This window comes from Phyllobates terribilis, unplaced genomic scaffold (genome assembly GCF_046119375.1).
Source record: "Phyllobates terribilis strain yellow unplaced genomic scaffold, ASM4611937v1 Scaffold_2__4_contigs__length_985480577, whole genome shotgun sequence".
In the NCBI taxonomy this organism is placed as follows: Eukaryota; Metazoa; Chordata; class Amphibia; order Anura; family Dendrobatidae; genus Phyllobates; species Phyllobates terribilis.
In genome coordinates this window covers 904,154,286-904,170,927 of record NW_027362762.1, presented here as the reverse complement: position 1 = coordinate 904,170,927, position 16,642 = coordinate 904,154,286, and positions in this window count along the sequence as shown.

The window sequence follows — 16,642 nt, the reverse complement described above, 5'->3', positions numbered from 1 at the left end:
TTCCAAGGGGCATTAAAACCATCTTGTTAAGCTACTGTGGCCTCCACGTCTCTTCCAAGGGGCTTTAAAACCATCTTGTTAAGCTACTGTGATCTCCACGTCTCTTCCAAGGGGCATTAAAACCGTCTTGTTAAACCACTCTGAACTCCATGTCTCTTCCAAGGGGCATTAAAACTGTCACGTTAAACCACTCTGAACTCCACGTCTTTTCCTAGGGGCATTAAAATCGTCTTGTTGAACCACTCTGATCTCCACGTCTCTTCCAAGGGGCATTAAAACCGTCTTGTTAAGCCACTGTTACCTTCACGTCTCTTCCAAGAGGCATTAAAACCGTCTTGTTAAACCACTCTAAACTCCACATCTCTTCCAAGGGGCATTACTACCATCTTGTTAAGCTACTGAGACCTCCACGTCTCTTCCATGGGGCATTAAAAATATCTTGGTAAACCACTTTGACCTCCTCGTCTCTTCCACGGACATTAAAACTGTCTTGTTAAGCTACTGTGACCTCCACATCTCTTCCAAGGGACATTAAAACCATCTCGTTAAGCTACTGTGGCCTCCAAGTCTCTTCCAAGGGGCATTAAAACCGTCTTTTTAAACCACTCTGAATTCCACGTCTCTTCCAAGGGTCATTGAAACCAACTTCTTAAACCACTCTGACCTCCACGTCTCTTCCAAGGGACATTGAAACTATCTTGTTTAACCACTCTGAACTCCTAGTCTCTTCCAAGGGGCATTAAAACCATCTTGTTAAGCTACTGTGGCCTCCACGTCTCTTCCAAGGGGCATTAAAACCATCTTGTTAAGCTACTGTGATCTCCGCGTCTCTTCCAAGGGGCATTAAAACCATCTTGTTAAACCACTCTAAACTCCCCATCTCTTCCAAGGGGCATTACGACCGTCTTGTTAAGCTACTGAGACCTCCACGTCTCTTCCAAGGGGCATTAAAACCATCTTGGTAAACTACTTTGACCTCCTCGTCTCTTCCACGGACATTAAAACTGTCTTGTTAAGCTACTGTGACATCCACATCTCTTCCAAGGGACATTAAAAACGTCTTGTTAAGCTACTGTGACCTCCACGTTTCTTCCGAGGGGCATTAAAACCGTCTTGTTAAACCACTCTGAACTCCACGTCTTTTCCAAGGGGAAGTAAAACCGTCTTGTTAAACCACTCTGAACTCCATGTCTCTTCCATTGGGCATTAAAACCATCTTTTTAAGCTACTGTGACCTCCACATCTCTTCCAAGGGACATTAAAACCGTCTTGTTAAGCTACTGTGACCTCCACGTCTCTTCCGAGGGGCATTAAAACCGTCTTGTTAAACCACTCTGAACTCCACGTCTTTTCCAAGGGGAAGTAAAACCGTCTTGTTAAACCACTCTGAACTCCATGTCTCTTCCACTGGGCATTAAAACCATCTTTGTAAGCTACTGTGACCTCCACGTCTCTTTCAAGGGGCATTAAAACCATCTTGTTAAGCTACTGTGGCCTCCAAGTCTCTTCCAAGGGGCATTAAAACCGTCTTGTTAAACCACTCTGAATTCCACGTCTCTTCCAAGGGGCATTAAAACCATCTTCTTAAACAACTCTGACCTCCATGTCTCTTCCAAGGGACATGGAAACTATCTTGTTTAACCACTCTGAACTCCTAGTCTCTTCCAAGGGGCATTAAAACCATCTTGTTTAGCTACTGTGGCCTCCACGTCTCTTCCAAGGGGCATTAAAAGTGTCTTGTTAAACCACTCGGAACTGCACGTCTCTTCCAAGGGGCATTAAAATCGTCTTGTTAAACCACTCTGAACTCCATGTCTCTACCAAGGGGCATTAAAACCGTCTTGTTAAACTACTGTAACGTCCATGTCTTTTCCAAGGAGCATTAAAACTGTCTTGTTTAACCACCCTGAACTCCACGTCTCTTCCAAGGGGCATTAAAACCATCTTGTTAAGCTACTGTGACCTCCACGTCTCTTCCAAGGGGCATTAAAACCATCTTGTTAAGCTACTGTGACCTCCACGTCTCTTCCAAGGGGTCATTAAAACGGTCTTGTTAAGCTACTGTGACCTCCACGTCTCTTCCAAGGGGCATTAAAACTGTCTTGTTAAACCACTCTGAACTACCCGTCTCTACCAAGTGGCATTAAAACCGTCACGTTAAACCACTCTGAACTCCACGTCTTTTCCTAGCGGCATTAAATTCAACTTGTTAAACCACTCTGATCTCCATGTCTCTTCCAAAGGGCATTAAAACCATCTTGTTAAGCTACTGTGACCTCCATGTCTCTTCCAAGGGGCATTAAAACCGTCTTGTTTAACCACTCTGAACTCCACGTCTCTTGGAACGGTCATTAAAACCATCTGGTTAAGCTACTCTAACCTCCACATCTCTTCCAATCGGCATTAAAACCATCTTTGTAAGCTAGTGTGACCTCCATGTCTCTTCCAAGGGGCATTAAATCCGTCTTGTTAAACCACTCTGAAGTCCACGTCTCTACCAAGGGGCATTAAAACCGTCTTATTAAGCTACTGTAACCTCCACGTCTCTTCCAATGGGCATTAAAACCGTATTGTTTAACCACTCTGAACTCCACGTCTCTTCGAACGGGTATTAAAACCATCTGGTTAAGCTACTGTGAACTCCACATCTCTTCCAAGGGGCATTAAAACAGTCTTTTAAAACCACTCTGACCTCCACGTCTCTAGCAAGTGCATTAAAACCGTCTTGTTAAGCTACTGTGACTTCAACGTCACTTCCAAGGGGCATTAAAAACGTCTTGTTAAGCTACTGTGACCTCCACGTCTCTTCCAATTGGCATTAAAAGCATCTTGCTAAACCACTCTGAACTCCACGTCTTTTCCAAGGGGCATTAAAACCGTCTTGATAAATCACTCTGTACTCCACGTCTCTTCCAAGGGGCATTAAAACCGTCTTGTTAAACCACTCTGACCTCCATGTCTCTTCCAAGGGGCATTAAAACCGTCTTGTTAAACCACTCTGACCTCCATTTCTCTTCCAAGGGGCATTAGCACCGTCTTGTTAAACTACTGTGACCTCCACGTCTCTTCCAAGGGGCATTAAAACCGACTTATTAAACCACTCTGAACTCCTCGCCTCTTCCAAGGGGCATTAAAACCGTCTTGTTAAACCACTCTGACCTCCATGTCTCTTCCAAGGGGCATTAAAACCGTCTTGTTAAGCTACTGTGACCTCCACTTCTCTTCCAAGGGGCATTAAAACCGTCTTGTTAAGCTAATGTGACCTCCACGTCTCTTCCAAGGGGCATTAAAACCGTCTTGTTAAACCACTCTGAACTCCATGTCTCTTCCAAGGGGCATTAAAACCGTCACGTTAAACCACTCTGAACTCCACGTCTTTTCCTAGGGTCATTAAAATCGTCTTGTTAAACCACTCTGATCTCCACGTCTCTTCCAAGGGGCATTAAAACCGTCTTGTTAAGCCACTGTTACCTTCACGTCTCTTCCAAAAGGCATTAAAACCATCTTGTTAAACCACTTTAAACTCCACATCTCTTCCAAGGGGCATTACGACCATCATGTTAAGCTACTGAGACCTCCACGTCTCTTCCAAGGGGCATTAAAACCGTCTTTGTAAACCACTTTGACCTCCTCGTCTCTTCCACTGACATTAAAACCGTCTTGTTAAACTACTGTGACCTCCACATCTCTTCCAAGGGACATTAAAACCGTGTTGGTAAGCTACTGTGACCTCCACGTCTATGCCAAGGGGCATTAAAACCGTCTTGTTAAACCAGTCTGAACTCCACGTCTTTTCCAAGGGGAAGTAAAACCGTCTTGTTAAACCACTCTGAGCTCCTTGTCTCTTCCAAGGGGCATTAAAACCGTATTGCTAAGCCACTGTTTTGTTAAACCACTGTGAACTCCACTTTTCATCCAAGGGGCATTAAAACCGTCTTGTTAAGAAACTGTGACCTCCACGTCTCTTCCAAGGGGCATTAAAACCATCTTGTTAAGTTACTGTGACCTCCACGTCTCTTCCAAGGGGCATTAAAACCATCTTGTTAAACGACTCTGTACTCCACGTCTTTTCCAAGGGGCATTAAAAAAGTCTTGTTAAACCACTCTGTTCTCCACGTCTGTACCAAGGAGCATTAAAACCGTATTCTTAAGCTACTATAACCTCCACGTCTCTTCCCAGGGGTATTAAAACTATCTTGTTTAACCACTCTGTACTCCTAGTCTCTTCCAAGGGGCATTAAAACCATCTTGTTAAGCTACTGTGGCCTCCACGTCTCTTCCAAGGGGCATTAAAAGTGTCTTGTGTTATGTTCTGCTACCAAAGCTAAGGAAAGAGAGGAGATCTGTCCCTACGATAGAACTCAGCTAGATCCCTACGATGTAACAGGGAACCTGATCCTGCGATCAGACCTGCTAAAGTCCTAATCTAGTCTGTACGGAGACCTATAGATTTGGGGAGGGAATCCCTACAAGTACTAAGGACTGGGAGGAATATGGGACACCTCCTAACAGAAATAGCAGCAGAAAGACGAACAAACAAAATAGATAGAACCTAGAGGTCCGTAGACCAAGCAAACTAACAGAGTTAGATACAGAGCACAGGCTAGCTAGAAAGTAGATATACAATGAAGTCCAGCAAAGCCAGAAGGGCGGAGCAGGATTAAATAGGCCAACAAGGTCATGTGACCAGCAAAGGAAAAAAAACCTAACAGCAAGGTTCTAACAGTACCCCCCCTTCTAAGAGGATCCTCCGGATCCCCTAGGACCAGGCTTATCAGGAAATCTCCTGTGAAACGCTCTGATAAGTCTGGACGCGGAAACATCATCTGACCTCACCCAAGAGTTATCCTCGGGTCCGAAACCTTTCCAGGCCACAAGATACTGCAAACTACCTCTATACCGTCTAGAGTCAAGGATGCGAGAAATTTCATATTCCCCGTCCTCCACCACCGGAGGAACAGAGGCAGAGGCGTCACCATCCGACACAACAGCTTTTTTTAACAGAGAGACATGAAAGACCGGATTAATTCTCCAGGAGGTAGGAACCTCCAACCTAACAGCAGATTGGTTGACAACCTGAAGCACCTTAAAGGGCCCTACAAACTTGGGACCCAATTTCTTAGAAGGAATCCTCAACCGCAGATTCCTAGAGGACAACCAAACCATGTCACCAACAGCGAACAAAACCTCCTGTCGTTTCCTATCAAAGTAGTCTTTAGATTTTCTGTTGGCCTCCTGAAGATTACCACGCACATCCGTCCAAACTCTTTCCAAATCACCGGAAAAATTCTCCTCCTCAGGCACGGCAGATCCCAACTTGGAGAACGACCCAAACGACGGATGTCTCCCAGAACAACAAAAAAAAGGCGAACAACCAGCAGAAGAAGATGTATGATTGTTCAGAGCAAATTCGGCAAGTGGCAGAAACTCAGACCACCCCTCTTGATTGTCTGCCACAAAACAACGCAAGAACTGCTCAACATCCTGGTTTTTCCTTTCTGTCTGGCCATTAGATTCAGGATGATATCCGGACGAAAACGACAAATGAATTCCCAACCTGTCACAAAAGGCACGCCAAAAACGAGCCACGAACTGAGGACCCCTATCAGAAACAATGTCAGTAGGAACGCCATGAAGTCTGACAATTTCCTTGACAAAGGCCTTAGCGAGAGTTTTAGCGCAGGGCAGTTTGACGAAGGGAACCAAGTGACACATCTTGCTAAAACGGTCCACGACCACCCAGATGACAGTAAAACCCTCAGAGGGGGGAAGGTCAGTTATAAAGTCCATAGCCAAATGTGTCCAAGGAGCACTGGGGACCTCCAAAGGACAAAGCAACCCCGCAGCAGGAGTATGTGAGGACTTAGATCTAGCACATATAGTACATTGGCGCACCCACTTAATGACTTCCTTCTGCCATCCAGGCCACCAAAAACTGTGACCCACCAGTCTCTTGGTCTCAGAGATTCCGGGATGACCTGCCAACCGAGATTCGTGACACTCAACAAACAAATCTCTCCTAAAGGTCCCAGGCACAAACAACCTCCCATGAGGAGTGTTAGATGGGGCATTCTCCTGAGCTTTAAGAATCTCATCTTCCAAAACGGAGTCTAAAGCAGCTATCACAACACCTTCTTGTAAAATGTTTTCCTCTTTCTCAGCACCGACTATGGGAGAAAAACTGCGAGACAAGGCATCCGCCTTAACATTCTTAGTACCAGGGATGTAAGTAACGGAGAAATTAAACCGCGAGAAAAACAGTGCCCACCTAGCCTGACGGGCATTCAGGCGCTTGGCAGCATCAAGATATATCAGATTTTTATGATCCGTAAGAACCTGAACGGGAAATTCCGCACCTTCCAAGAAGTGGCGCCAGTGTTCAAATGCGAGTTTAATAGCCAATAATTCCCGATTACCAATATCGTAATTCAATTCAGTCTCCGAAAATTTTTTTGAAAAAAATGCACAGGGATGTAATCCATCCCCGTTATCCTGAGACAATACTGCGCCAACCCCCACAGAGGAAGCATCAACCTCAACCAAAAACGGCCTAGTAACATCAGGCTGCATAAGGATGGGAGCAGAGGTGAACCTCTCCTTGAGATACACAAAAGCTTCAATGGCCTCAGAAGACCACTGAACCGCATCAGCACCTTTCCTGGTGAGATCAGTCAGAGGTTTGACAATACTAGAAAAATTTTTTATGAATTTTCTATAGTAATTGGCGAAACCCAAAAACCTCTGTATTGATTTCAAACCAATAGGCCTAGGCCATTCCTGTACAGCTTGAACTTTAACCGGGTCCATCTCAAAACCTTTGCTGGAGATAATGTAGCCCAAAAAACTAATTCTCTGTACAGCGAACTCACATTTCTCCAGCTTAGCAAAAAGCGAATTGTCCATTAATAACTGTAATACCTCACGCACGCTCCGCCAATGAGACTCCAGATCTGGCGAATAAATCAAAATGTCATCCAAATACACAACCACATTTTTACCGATCAAAGGTCTAAGGATGTCATTAATAAGATTCTGAAAAAATGCAGGAGCATTAGTAAGACCAAAAGGCATAACCAGATTCTCAAAATGACCCACAGGAGTGTTAAAAGCAGTCTTCCATTCATCACCCTCCTTCATGCGCAACAGATTGTATGCCCCCTTAAGGTCAATTTTAGAGAACCACTTGGCCCCCAATAACTGGTTAAACAGATCAGGAATCAATGGCAGTGGGTAAGGATTGCGTACCGTAATTTTGTTAATCTCACGAAAATCCAGACAAGGACGTAAACCGCCGTCCTTTTTTTTTACAAAAAAAAATCCAACCGCCACAGGAGACTTAGAGGGCCTAATGTGACCGGCGGCCAAACTTGTCTGTATGTATTCCTCCAAAGCCTTCCTCTCAGGAATAGTAAGGTTAAATAAACGACTTTTAGGAAGAGTCGCTCCAGGGACAAATTCAATAGAACAATCATAGTCTCTATGGGGAGGCAAAACCTGCGATTCCTTCTCAGAAAAAACTCTCCAAAAATCCTGAATAGGAACAGGCAATTCTCCCCTATCCAAAGCTGCAATACGCCCGTTACAACACTTGTCATAACATTTATGGCTCCAGGATTTAATTTCACTGGTAGACCAATCCAGTACAGGATTGTGAAATTTTAACCAGGGCAAACCCAATATTACTGGAGAAGGCAAGTTATTCAACACTACCAAATCCAATTTCTCATGGTGAACACCATTAATAGTGAGAGGAAATTCACTGACCTTGAGAGTAATATTCTTCAAAGGGGAACCATCCACAGAAACCACAGCAATGGGGGATGATAAAGGTTCAGGTTTTAAATTGAGTTTTTCCACGAATCCCCCATCAATAACATTCAGTGTAGACCCGCAATCAACAAACACCCGAAATTCCATTAATTTTTTCTGAGCAATCGTGGAAGCAGCTAAAAATATACCCTTGGAATTTAAACAGGCAATACGGGCATGACTGACCATTTTTTTTTCTTTCTTCATACGAAGCTCACAGCCTTTAATCAAATGACCAGATTTCCCGCAATAGAAACACAAGCCTTCTGAAAAACGACGGTGTTTTTCTTGAGAGCGAGGTGCCACCGATCCAATCTCCATCGGTTCACCACTGTTAGTACACACATTATCATAACCAGAAACTGACATAGCAGAGGATTTGCTCTCATTAACCCTAGCACGCAGTCTTCTGTCCACCCGTATAGCTAATTGCATAGCCTGTTGCAAATCCTCAGGTGTAGGATAAGCAATTAGCAGGTCTTTAACCTTTTCACTGAGCCCAGCAAGAAATAGACTTTTCAGAGCAGAATCGTTCCACCCTGTTTGAGTGGACCAACGACGAAAATGTGTACAATATTTTTCCATATTACCTGATCCTTGTTTTAAACGTCTCAACTCAGTCTCAGCTGATGCCACACGGTCAGGATCATCATATAATAGTCCTAAAGCAGAAAAAAAACTATCCACTGATCTGAAGCATGTATCACTAGGTTGCAAAGAAAAGGCCCACTCCTGAGGCTCTTTGCGCAAAAGTGACATTATGAACCCTACGCGCTGGGATTCATCCCCAGAGGACTTGGGTCTCAAACGAAAATACAATAAGCAAGCATTTTTAAATGAAAAAAATTCTCGATGTTCACCAAAAAATAAATCCGGCAAACATACCTTAGGCTCCAAGAAATATGCTCCAGGACAGTTACTCACGTGCTGACGGAGCTCGGCCACTTCCAGAGAGAGTCCCTGCAGGTGTTTAGCCAAATCCTGAACCGACACCATGATGGAACAAAAAAAAATCTTTCCTTAGAGAATTTACAGGCTGGACTTACTGTTATGTTCTGCTACCAAAGCTAAGGAAAGAGAGGAGATCTGTCCCTACGATAGAACTCAGCTAGATCCCTACGATGTAACAGGGAACCTGATCCTGCGATCAGACCTGCTAAAGTCCTAATCTAGTCTGTACGGAGACCTATAGATTTGGGGAGGGAATCCCTACAAGTACTAAGGACTGGGAGGAATATGGGACACCTCCTAACAGAAATAGCAGCAGAAAGACGAACAAACAAAATAGATAGAACCTAGAGGTCCGTAGACCAAGCAAACTAACAGAGTTAGATACAGAGCACAGGCTAGCTAGAAAGTAGATATACAATGAAGTCCAGCAAAGCCAGAAGGGCGGAGCAGGATTAAATAGGCCAACAAGGTCATGTGACCAGCAAAGGAAAAAAAACCTAACAGCAAGGTTCTAACATCTTGTTAGACCACTCTGAGCTGCACGTCTCTTCCAAGGAGCATTAAAACCGTCTTGTTAAACCACTCTGACCTCCACGTCTCTTCCAAGGGGCAATAAAACCATCTTGTTAAGCTACTGTGTCCTCCACGTCTCTACCAAGGGGCATAAAAACCATCTTGTTAAACCACTCTGAACTCCATTTCTTTTCCAAGGGGCATTAGCATCGTCTTGTTAAACTACTGTGACCTCCACGTCTCTTCCAAAGGGCATTAAAACCGTCTTGTTAAACCACTCTGAACTCCTCGCCTCTTCCAAGGGGCATTAAAACCGTCACGTTAAACCACTCTGAACTGCACGTCTTTTCCTATGGGCATTAAAACCGTCTTGCTAAGCGACTGTGACCTCCACGTCTCTTCCAAGGGGCATTAAAATCGTCTTGTTAAACCACTCTGATCTCCACGTCTCTTCCAAGGGGCATTAAAACTGTCTTGTTAAGCCACTGTGACATTCACGTCTCTTCCAAGTGGCATTAAAACCGTCTTCTTAAACCACTCTAAACTCCACATCTCTTCCAAGGTGCATTACGACAGTCTTTTTAAGCTACTGAGACCTCCACGTCTCTTCCAAGGGGCATTAAAACTGTCTTGTTAAACCACTCTGAACTCCATGTCTCTTCCAAGGGGCATTAAAACCGTCACGTTAAACCACTCTGAACTCCACGTCTTTTCCTAGGGGCATTAAAATCGTCTTGTTAAACCACTCTGATCTCCACGTCTCTTCCAAGGGGCATTAAAACCATCTTGTTAAGCCACTGTTACCTTCACGTCTCTTCCAAGAGGCATTAAAACCGTCTTGTTAAACCACTATAAACTCCACATCTCTTCCAAGAGACATTACGACCGTCTTGTTAAGCTACTGTGACCTCCACGTCTCTTCCAAGGTGTCATTAAAACGGTCTTGTTAAGCTACTGTGACCTCCACGTCTCTTCCAAGGGGCATTAAAACTGTCTTGTTAAACTACTCTGAACTCCCCGTCTCTTCCAAGGGGCATTAAAACCGTCACGTTAAACCACTCTGAACTCCACGTCTTTTCCTAGCGGCATTAAATTCAACTTGTTAAACCACTCTGATCTCCACGTCTCTTCCAAGGGGCATTAAAACCATCCTGTTAAGCTACTGTGACCTCCACGTCTCTTCCAAGGGGCATTAAAACCATCTTGTTTAACCACTCTGAACTCCACGTCTCTTGGAATGGTCATTAAAACCATCTGGTTAAGCTACTCTAACCTCCACATCTCTTCCAATCGGCATTAAAACCATCTTTGTAAGCTAGTGTGACCTCCACGTCTCTTCCAAGGGGCATTAAAACCATCTTGTTAAGCTACTGTGACCTCCATGTCTCTTTCAGGTGGCATTAAAACCGTCTTGTTAAGAAACTGTGACCTCCACGTCTCTTCCAAGGGGCATTAAAACCGTCTTCTTAAGTTACTGTGACCTCCACGTCTCTTCCAAGGGGCATTAAAACCATCTTGTTAAACGACACTGTACTCCACGTCTTTTCCAAGGGGCATTAAAAAAGTCTTGTTAAACCACTCTGTACTCCACGTCTGTACCAAGGAGCATTAAAACCGTCTTCTTAAGCTACTGTAACCTCCACGTCTCTTCCCAGGGGTATTAAAACTATCTTGTTTAACCACTCTGTACTCCTAGTCTCTTCCAAGGGGCATTAAAACCATCTTGTTAAGCTACTGTGGCCTCCACGTCTCTTCCAAGGGGCATTAAAAGTGTCTTGTTAAACCACTCTGAGCTGCACGTCTCTTCCAAGGTGCATTAAAACCGTCTTGTTAAACTTCTCTGACCTCCACGTCTCTTCCAAGGGGCAATAAAACCATCTTGTTAAGCTACTGTGACCTCCACGTCTCTACCAAGGGGCATAAAAACCATCTTGTTAAACCACTCTGAACTCCATTTCTCTTCCAAGGGGCATTAGCACCGTCTTGTTAAACTACTGTGACCTCCACGTCTCTTCCAAGGGGCATTAAAACCGACTTATTAAACCACTCTGAAATCCTCGCCTCTTCCAAGGGGCATTAAAACCGTCTTGTTAAACCACTCTGACCTCCATGTCTCTTCCAAGGGGCATTAAAACCGTCTTGTTAAGCTACTGTGACCTCCACTTCTCTTCCAAGGGGCATTAAAACCGTCTTGTTAAGCTAATGTGACCTCCACGTCTCTTCCAAGGGGCATTAAAACCGTCTTGTTAAACCACTCTGAACTCCATTTCTCTTCCAAGGGGCATTAAAACCGTCACGTTAAACCACTCTGAACTCCACGTCTTTTCCTAGGGTCATTAAAATCGTCTTGTTAAACCACTCTGATCTCCACGTCTCTTCCAAGGGGCATTAAAACCGTCTTGTTAAGCCACTGTTACCTTCACGTCTCTTCCAAAAGGCATTAAAACCGTCTTGTTAAACCACTTTAAACTCCACATCTCTTCCAAGGGGCATTACGACCATCTTGTTAAGCTACTGAGACCTCCACGTCTCTTCCAAGGGGCATTAAAACCGTCTTTGTAAACCACTTTGACCTCCTCGTCTCTTCCACTGACATTAAAACCGTCTTGTTAAGCTACTGTGACCTCCACATCTCTTCCAAGGGACATTAAAACCGTGTTGGTAAGCTACTGTGACCTCCACGTCTATGCCAAGGGGCATTAAAACCGTCTTGTTAAAAGAGTCTGAACTCCACGTCTTTTCCAAGGGGAAGTAAAACCGTCTTGTTAAACCACTCTGAGCTCCTTGTCTCTTCCAAGGGGCATTAAAACCGTATTGCTAAGCCACTGTTTTGTTAAACCACTGTGAACTCCACTTTTCATCCAAGGGGCATTAAAACCGTCTTGTTAAGAAACTGTGACCTCCACGTCTCTTCCAAGGGGCATTAAAACCATCTTGTTAAGTTACTGTGACCTCCACGTCTCTTCCAAGGGGCATTAAAACCATCTTGTTAAACGACTCTGTACTCCAGGTCTTTTCCAAGGGGCATTAAAAAAGTCTTGTTAAACCACTCTGTTCTCCACGTCTGTACCAAGGAGCATTAAAACCGTCTTCTTAAGCTACTATAACCTCCACGTCTCTTCCCAGGGGTATTAAAACTATCTTGTTTAACCACTCTGTACTCCTAGTCTCTTCCAAGGGGCATTAAAACCATCTTGTTAAGCTACTGTGGCCTCCACGTCTCTTCCAAGGGGCATTAAAAGTGTCTTGTTAGACCACTCTGAGCTGCACGTCTCTTCCAAGGAGCATTAAAACCGTCTTGTTAAACCACTCTGACCTCCACGTCTCTTCCAAGGGGCAATAAAACCATCTTGTTAAGCTACTGTGACCTCCACGTCTCTACCAAGGGGCATAAAAACCATCTTGTTAAACCACTCTGAACTCCATTTCTTTTCCAAGGGGCATTAGCATCGTCTTGTTAAACTACTGTGACCTCCACGTCTCTTCCAAGGGGCTTTAAAACCGTCTTGTTAAACCACTCTGAACTCCTCGCCTCTTCCAAGGGGCATTAAAACCGTCACGTTAAACCACTCTGAACTGCACGTCTTTTCCTACGGGCATTAAAACCGTCTTGCTAAGCGACTGTGACCTCCACGTCTCTTCCAAGGGGCATTAAAATCGTCTTGTTAAACCACTCTGATCTCCACGTCTCTTCCAAGGGGCATTAAAACAGTCTTGTTAAGCCACTGTGACATTCACGTCTTTTCCAAGTGGCATTAAAACCGTCTTCTTAAACCACTCTAAACTCCACATCTCTTCCAAGGTGCATTACGACAGTCTTTTTAAGCTACTGAGACCTCCACGTCTCTTCCAAGGGGCATTAAAACCGTCTTGTTAAACCACACTGAACTCCTCGCCTCTTCCAAGGGGCATTAAAACCGTCACGTTAAACCACTCTGAACTGCACGTCTTTTCCTACGGGCATTAAAACCGTCTTGCTAAGCGACTGTGACCTCCACGTCTCTTCCAAGGGGCATTAAAATCGTCTTGTTAAACCACTCTGATCTCCACGTCTCTTCCAAGGGGCATTAAAACTGTCTTGTTAAGCCACTGTGACATTCACGTCTCTTCCAAGTGGCATTAAAACCGTCTTCTTAAACCACTCTAAACTCCACATCTCTTCCAAGGTGCATTACGACAGTCTTTTTAAGCTACTGAGACCTCCACGTCTCTTCCAAGGGGCATTAAAACCGTCTTGTTAAACCACTCTGAACTCCATGTCTCTTCCAAGGGGCATTAAAACCGTCACGTTAAACCACTCTGAACTCCACGTCTTTTCCTAGGGGCATTAAAATCGTCTTGTTAAACCACTCTGATCTCCACGTCTCTTCCAAGGGGCATTAAAACCATCTTGTTAAGCCACTGTTACCTTCACGTCTCTTCCAAGAGGCATTAAAACCGTCTTGTTAAACCACTCTAAACTCCACATCTCTTCCAAGGGACATTACGACCGTCTTGTTAAGCTACTGTGACCTCCACGTCTCTTCCAAGGTGTCATTAAAACGGTCTTGTTAAGCTACTGTGACTTCCACGTCTCTTCCAAGGGGCATTAAAACTGTCTTGTTAAACCACTCTGAACTCCCCGTCTCTTCCAAGGGGCATTAAAACCGTCACGTTAAACCACTCTGAACTCCACGTCTTTTTCTAGCGGCATTAAATTCAACTTGTTAAACCACTCTGATCTCCACGTCTCTTCCAAGGGGCATTAAAACCATCCTGTTAAGCTACTGTGACCTCCACGTCTCTTCCAAGGGGCATTAAAACCGTCTTGTTTAACCACTCTGAACTCCACGTCTCTTGGAACGGTCATTAAAACCATCTGGTTAAGCTACTCTAACCTCCACATCTCTTCCAATCGGCATTAAAACCATCTTTGTAAGCTAGTGTGACCTCCACGTCTCTTCCAAGGGGCATTAAAACCATCTTGTTAAGCTACTGTGACCTCCATGTCTCTTTCAGGTGGCATTAAAACCGTCTTGTTAAGCTACTGTGACCTCCACGTCTCTTCCACGGGGCATTAAACCGTCTTGTTAAACCACTCTGTACTCCATGTCTTTTCCAAGGGGCATTAACACCATCTTCTTAAGCTACTGTGACGTCCACGTCTCTTCCAAGGGGCATTAAAACTGTCTTGTTAAACAACTCTGAACTCCACGTCACTTCCAAGGGGCATTAAAACCGTCTTGTTAAACCACTCTGAAGTCCACGTCTCTACCAAGGGGCATTAAAACCGTCTTATTAAGCTACTGTAACCTCCACGTCTCTTCCAAGGGGCATTAAAACCGTATTGTTTAACCACTCTGAACTCCACGTCTCTTCGAACGGGTATTAAAACCATCTGGTTAAGCTACTGTGAACTCCACATCTCTTCCAAGGGGCATTAAAAGTGTCTTGTTAAACCACTCTGAACTGCACGTCTCTTCCAAGGTGCATTAACATCTTCTTGTTAAACCACTTTGAACTCCACGTCTCTACCAAGGGGCATTAAAACCATCTTGTTAAACTACTGTAACCTCCACGTCTCTTCCAAGGGGCATTAAAACCGTTTAGTTAAGCTGCTGTGATCTCCATGTCTCTTCCAAGGGGCATTAAAACTGTCTTTTAACACCACTATGACCTCCACGTCTCTTCCAAGGGGCATTAAAACCGTCTTGTTAAACCTCTCTGAACTCCACATCTTTTCCAAGGGGAAGTAAAACCATCTTGTTAAACCACTCTGAACTCCTTGTCTCTTCCAAGGGGCATTAAAACCGTATTGCTAAGCTACTGTTTTGTTAAACCACTGTGAACTCAACTTTTCATCCAAGGGGCATTAAAACCGTCTTGTTAAGAAACTGTGACCTCCACGTCTCTTCCAAGGGGCATTAAAACCGTCTTGTTAAGTTACTGTGACCTCCACGTCTCTTCCAAGGGGCATTAAAACCATCTTGTTAAACGACTCTGTACTCCACGTCTTTTCCAAGGGGCATTAAAAAAGTCTTGTTAAACCACTCTGTACTCCACGTCTGTACCAAGGAGCATTAAAACCGTCTTCTTAAGCTACTGTAACCTCCACGTCTCTTCCCAGGGGTATTAAAACTATCTTGTTTAACCACTCTGTACTCCTAGTCTCTTCCAAGGGGCATTAAAACCATCTTGTTAAACTACTGTAACTCCACGTCTCTTCCAAGGGGCATTAAAACCGTTTAGTTAAGCTGCTGTGATCTCCATGTCTCTTCCAAGGGGCCTTAAAACTGTCTTTTCACACCACTATGACCTCCACGTCTCTTCCAAGGGGCATTAAAACCGTCTTGTTAAACCACTCTGACCTCCGTGTCTCTTCCAAGGGGCATTAAAACCGTCTTGTTAAGCTACTGTGACCTCCACTTCTCTTCCAAGGGGCATTAAAACCGTCTTGTTAAGCTAATGTGACCTCCACGTCTCTTCCAAGGGGCATTAAAACCGTCTTGTTAAACCACTCTTAACTCCATTTCTCTTCCAAGGGGCATTAAAATCGTAACGTTAAACCACTCTGAACTCCACGTCTTTTCCTAGGGGCATGAAAATCGTCTTGTTAAACCACTCTGATCTCCACGTCTCTTCCAAGGGGCATTAAAACCGTCTTGTTAAGCCACTGTTACCTTCACGTCTCTTCCAAAAGGCATTAAAACCGTCTTGTTAAACCACTCTAAACTCCACATCTCTTCCAAGGGGCATTACGACCATCTTGTTAAGCTACTGAGACCTCCACGTCTCTTCCAAGGGGCATTAAAACCGTCTTTTTAAACCACTTTGACCTCCTCGTCTCTTCCACTGACATTAAAACAGTCTTGTTAAGCTACTGTAACCTCCACATCTCTTCCAAGGGACATTAAAACCGTGTTGGTAAGCTACTGTGACCTCCACGTCTATGCCAAGGGGCATTAAAACCGTCTTGTTAAACCAGTCTGAACTCCACGTCTTTTCCAAGGGGAAGTAAAACCGTCTTGTTAAACCACTCTGACCTCCACGTCTCTTCCAAGGGGCAATAAAACCATCTTGTTAAGCTACTGTGACCTCCACGTCTCTACCAAGGGGCACAAAAACCATCTTGTTAAACCACTCTGAACTCCATTTCTTTTCCAAGGGGCATTAGCATCGTCTTGTTAAACTACTGTGACCTCCACGTCTCTTCCAAGGGGCATTAAAACCGTCTTGTTAAACCACTCTGAACTCCTCGCCTCTTCCAAGGGGAATTAAAACTGTCACGTTAAACCACTCTGAACTGCACGTCTTTTCCTACGGGCATTAAAACCGTCTTGCTAAGCGACTGTGACCTCCACGTCTCTTCCAAGGGGCATTAAAATCGTCT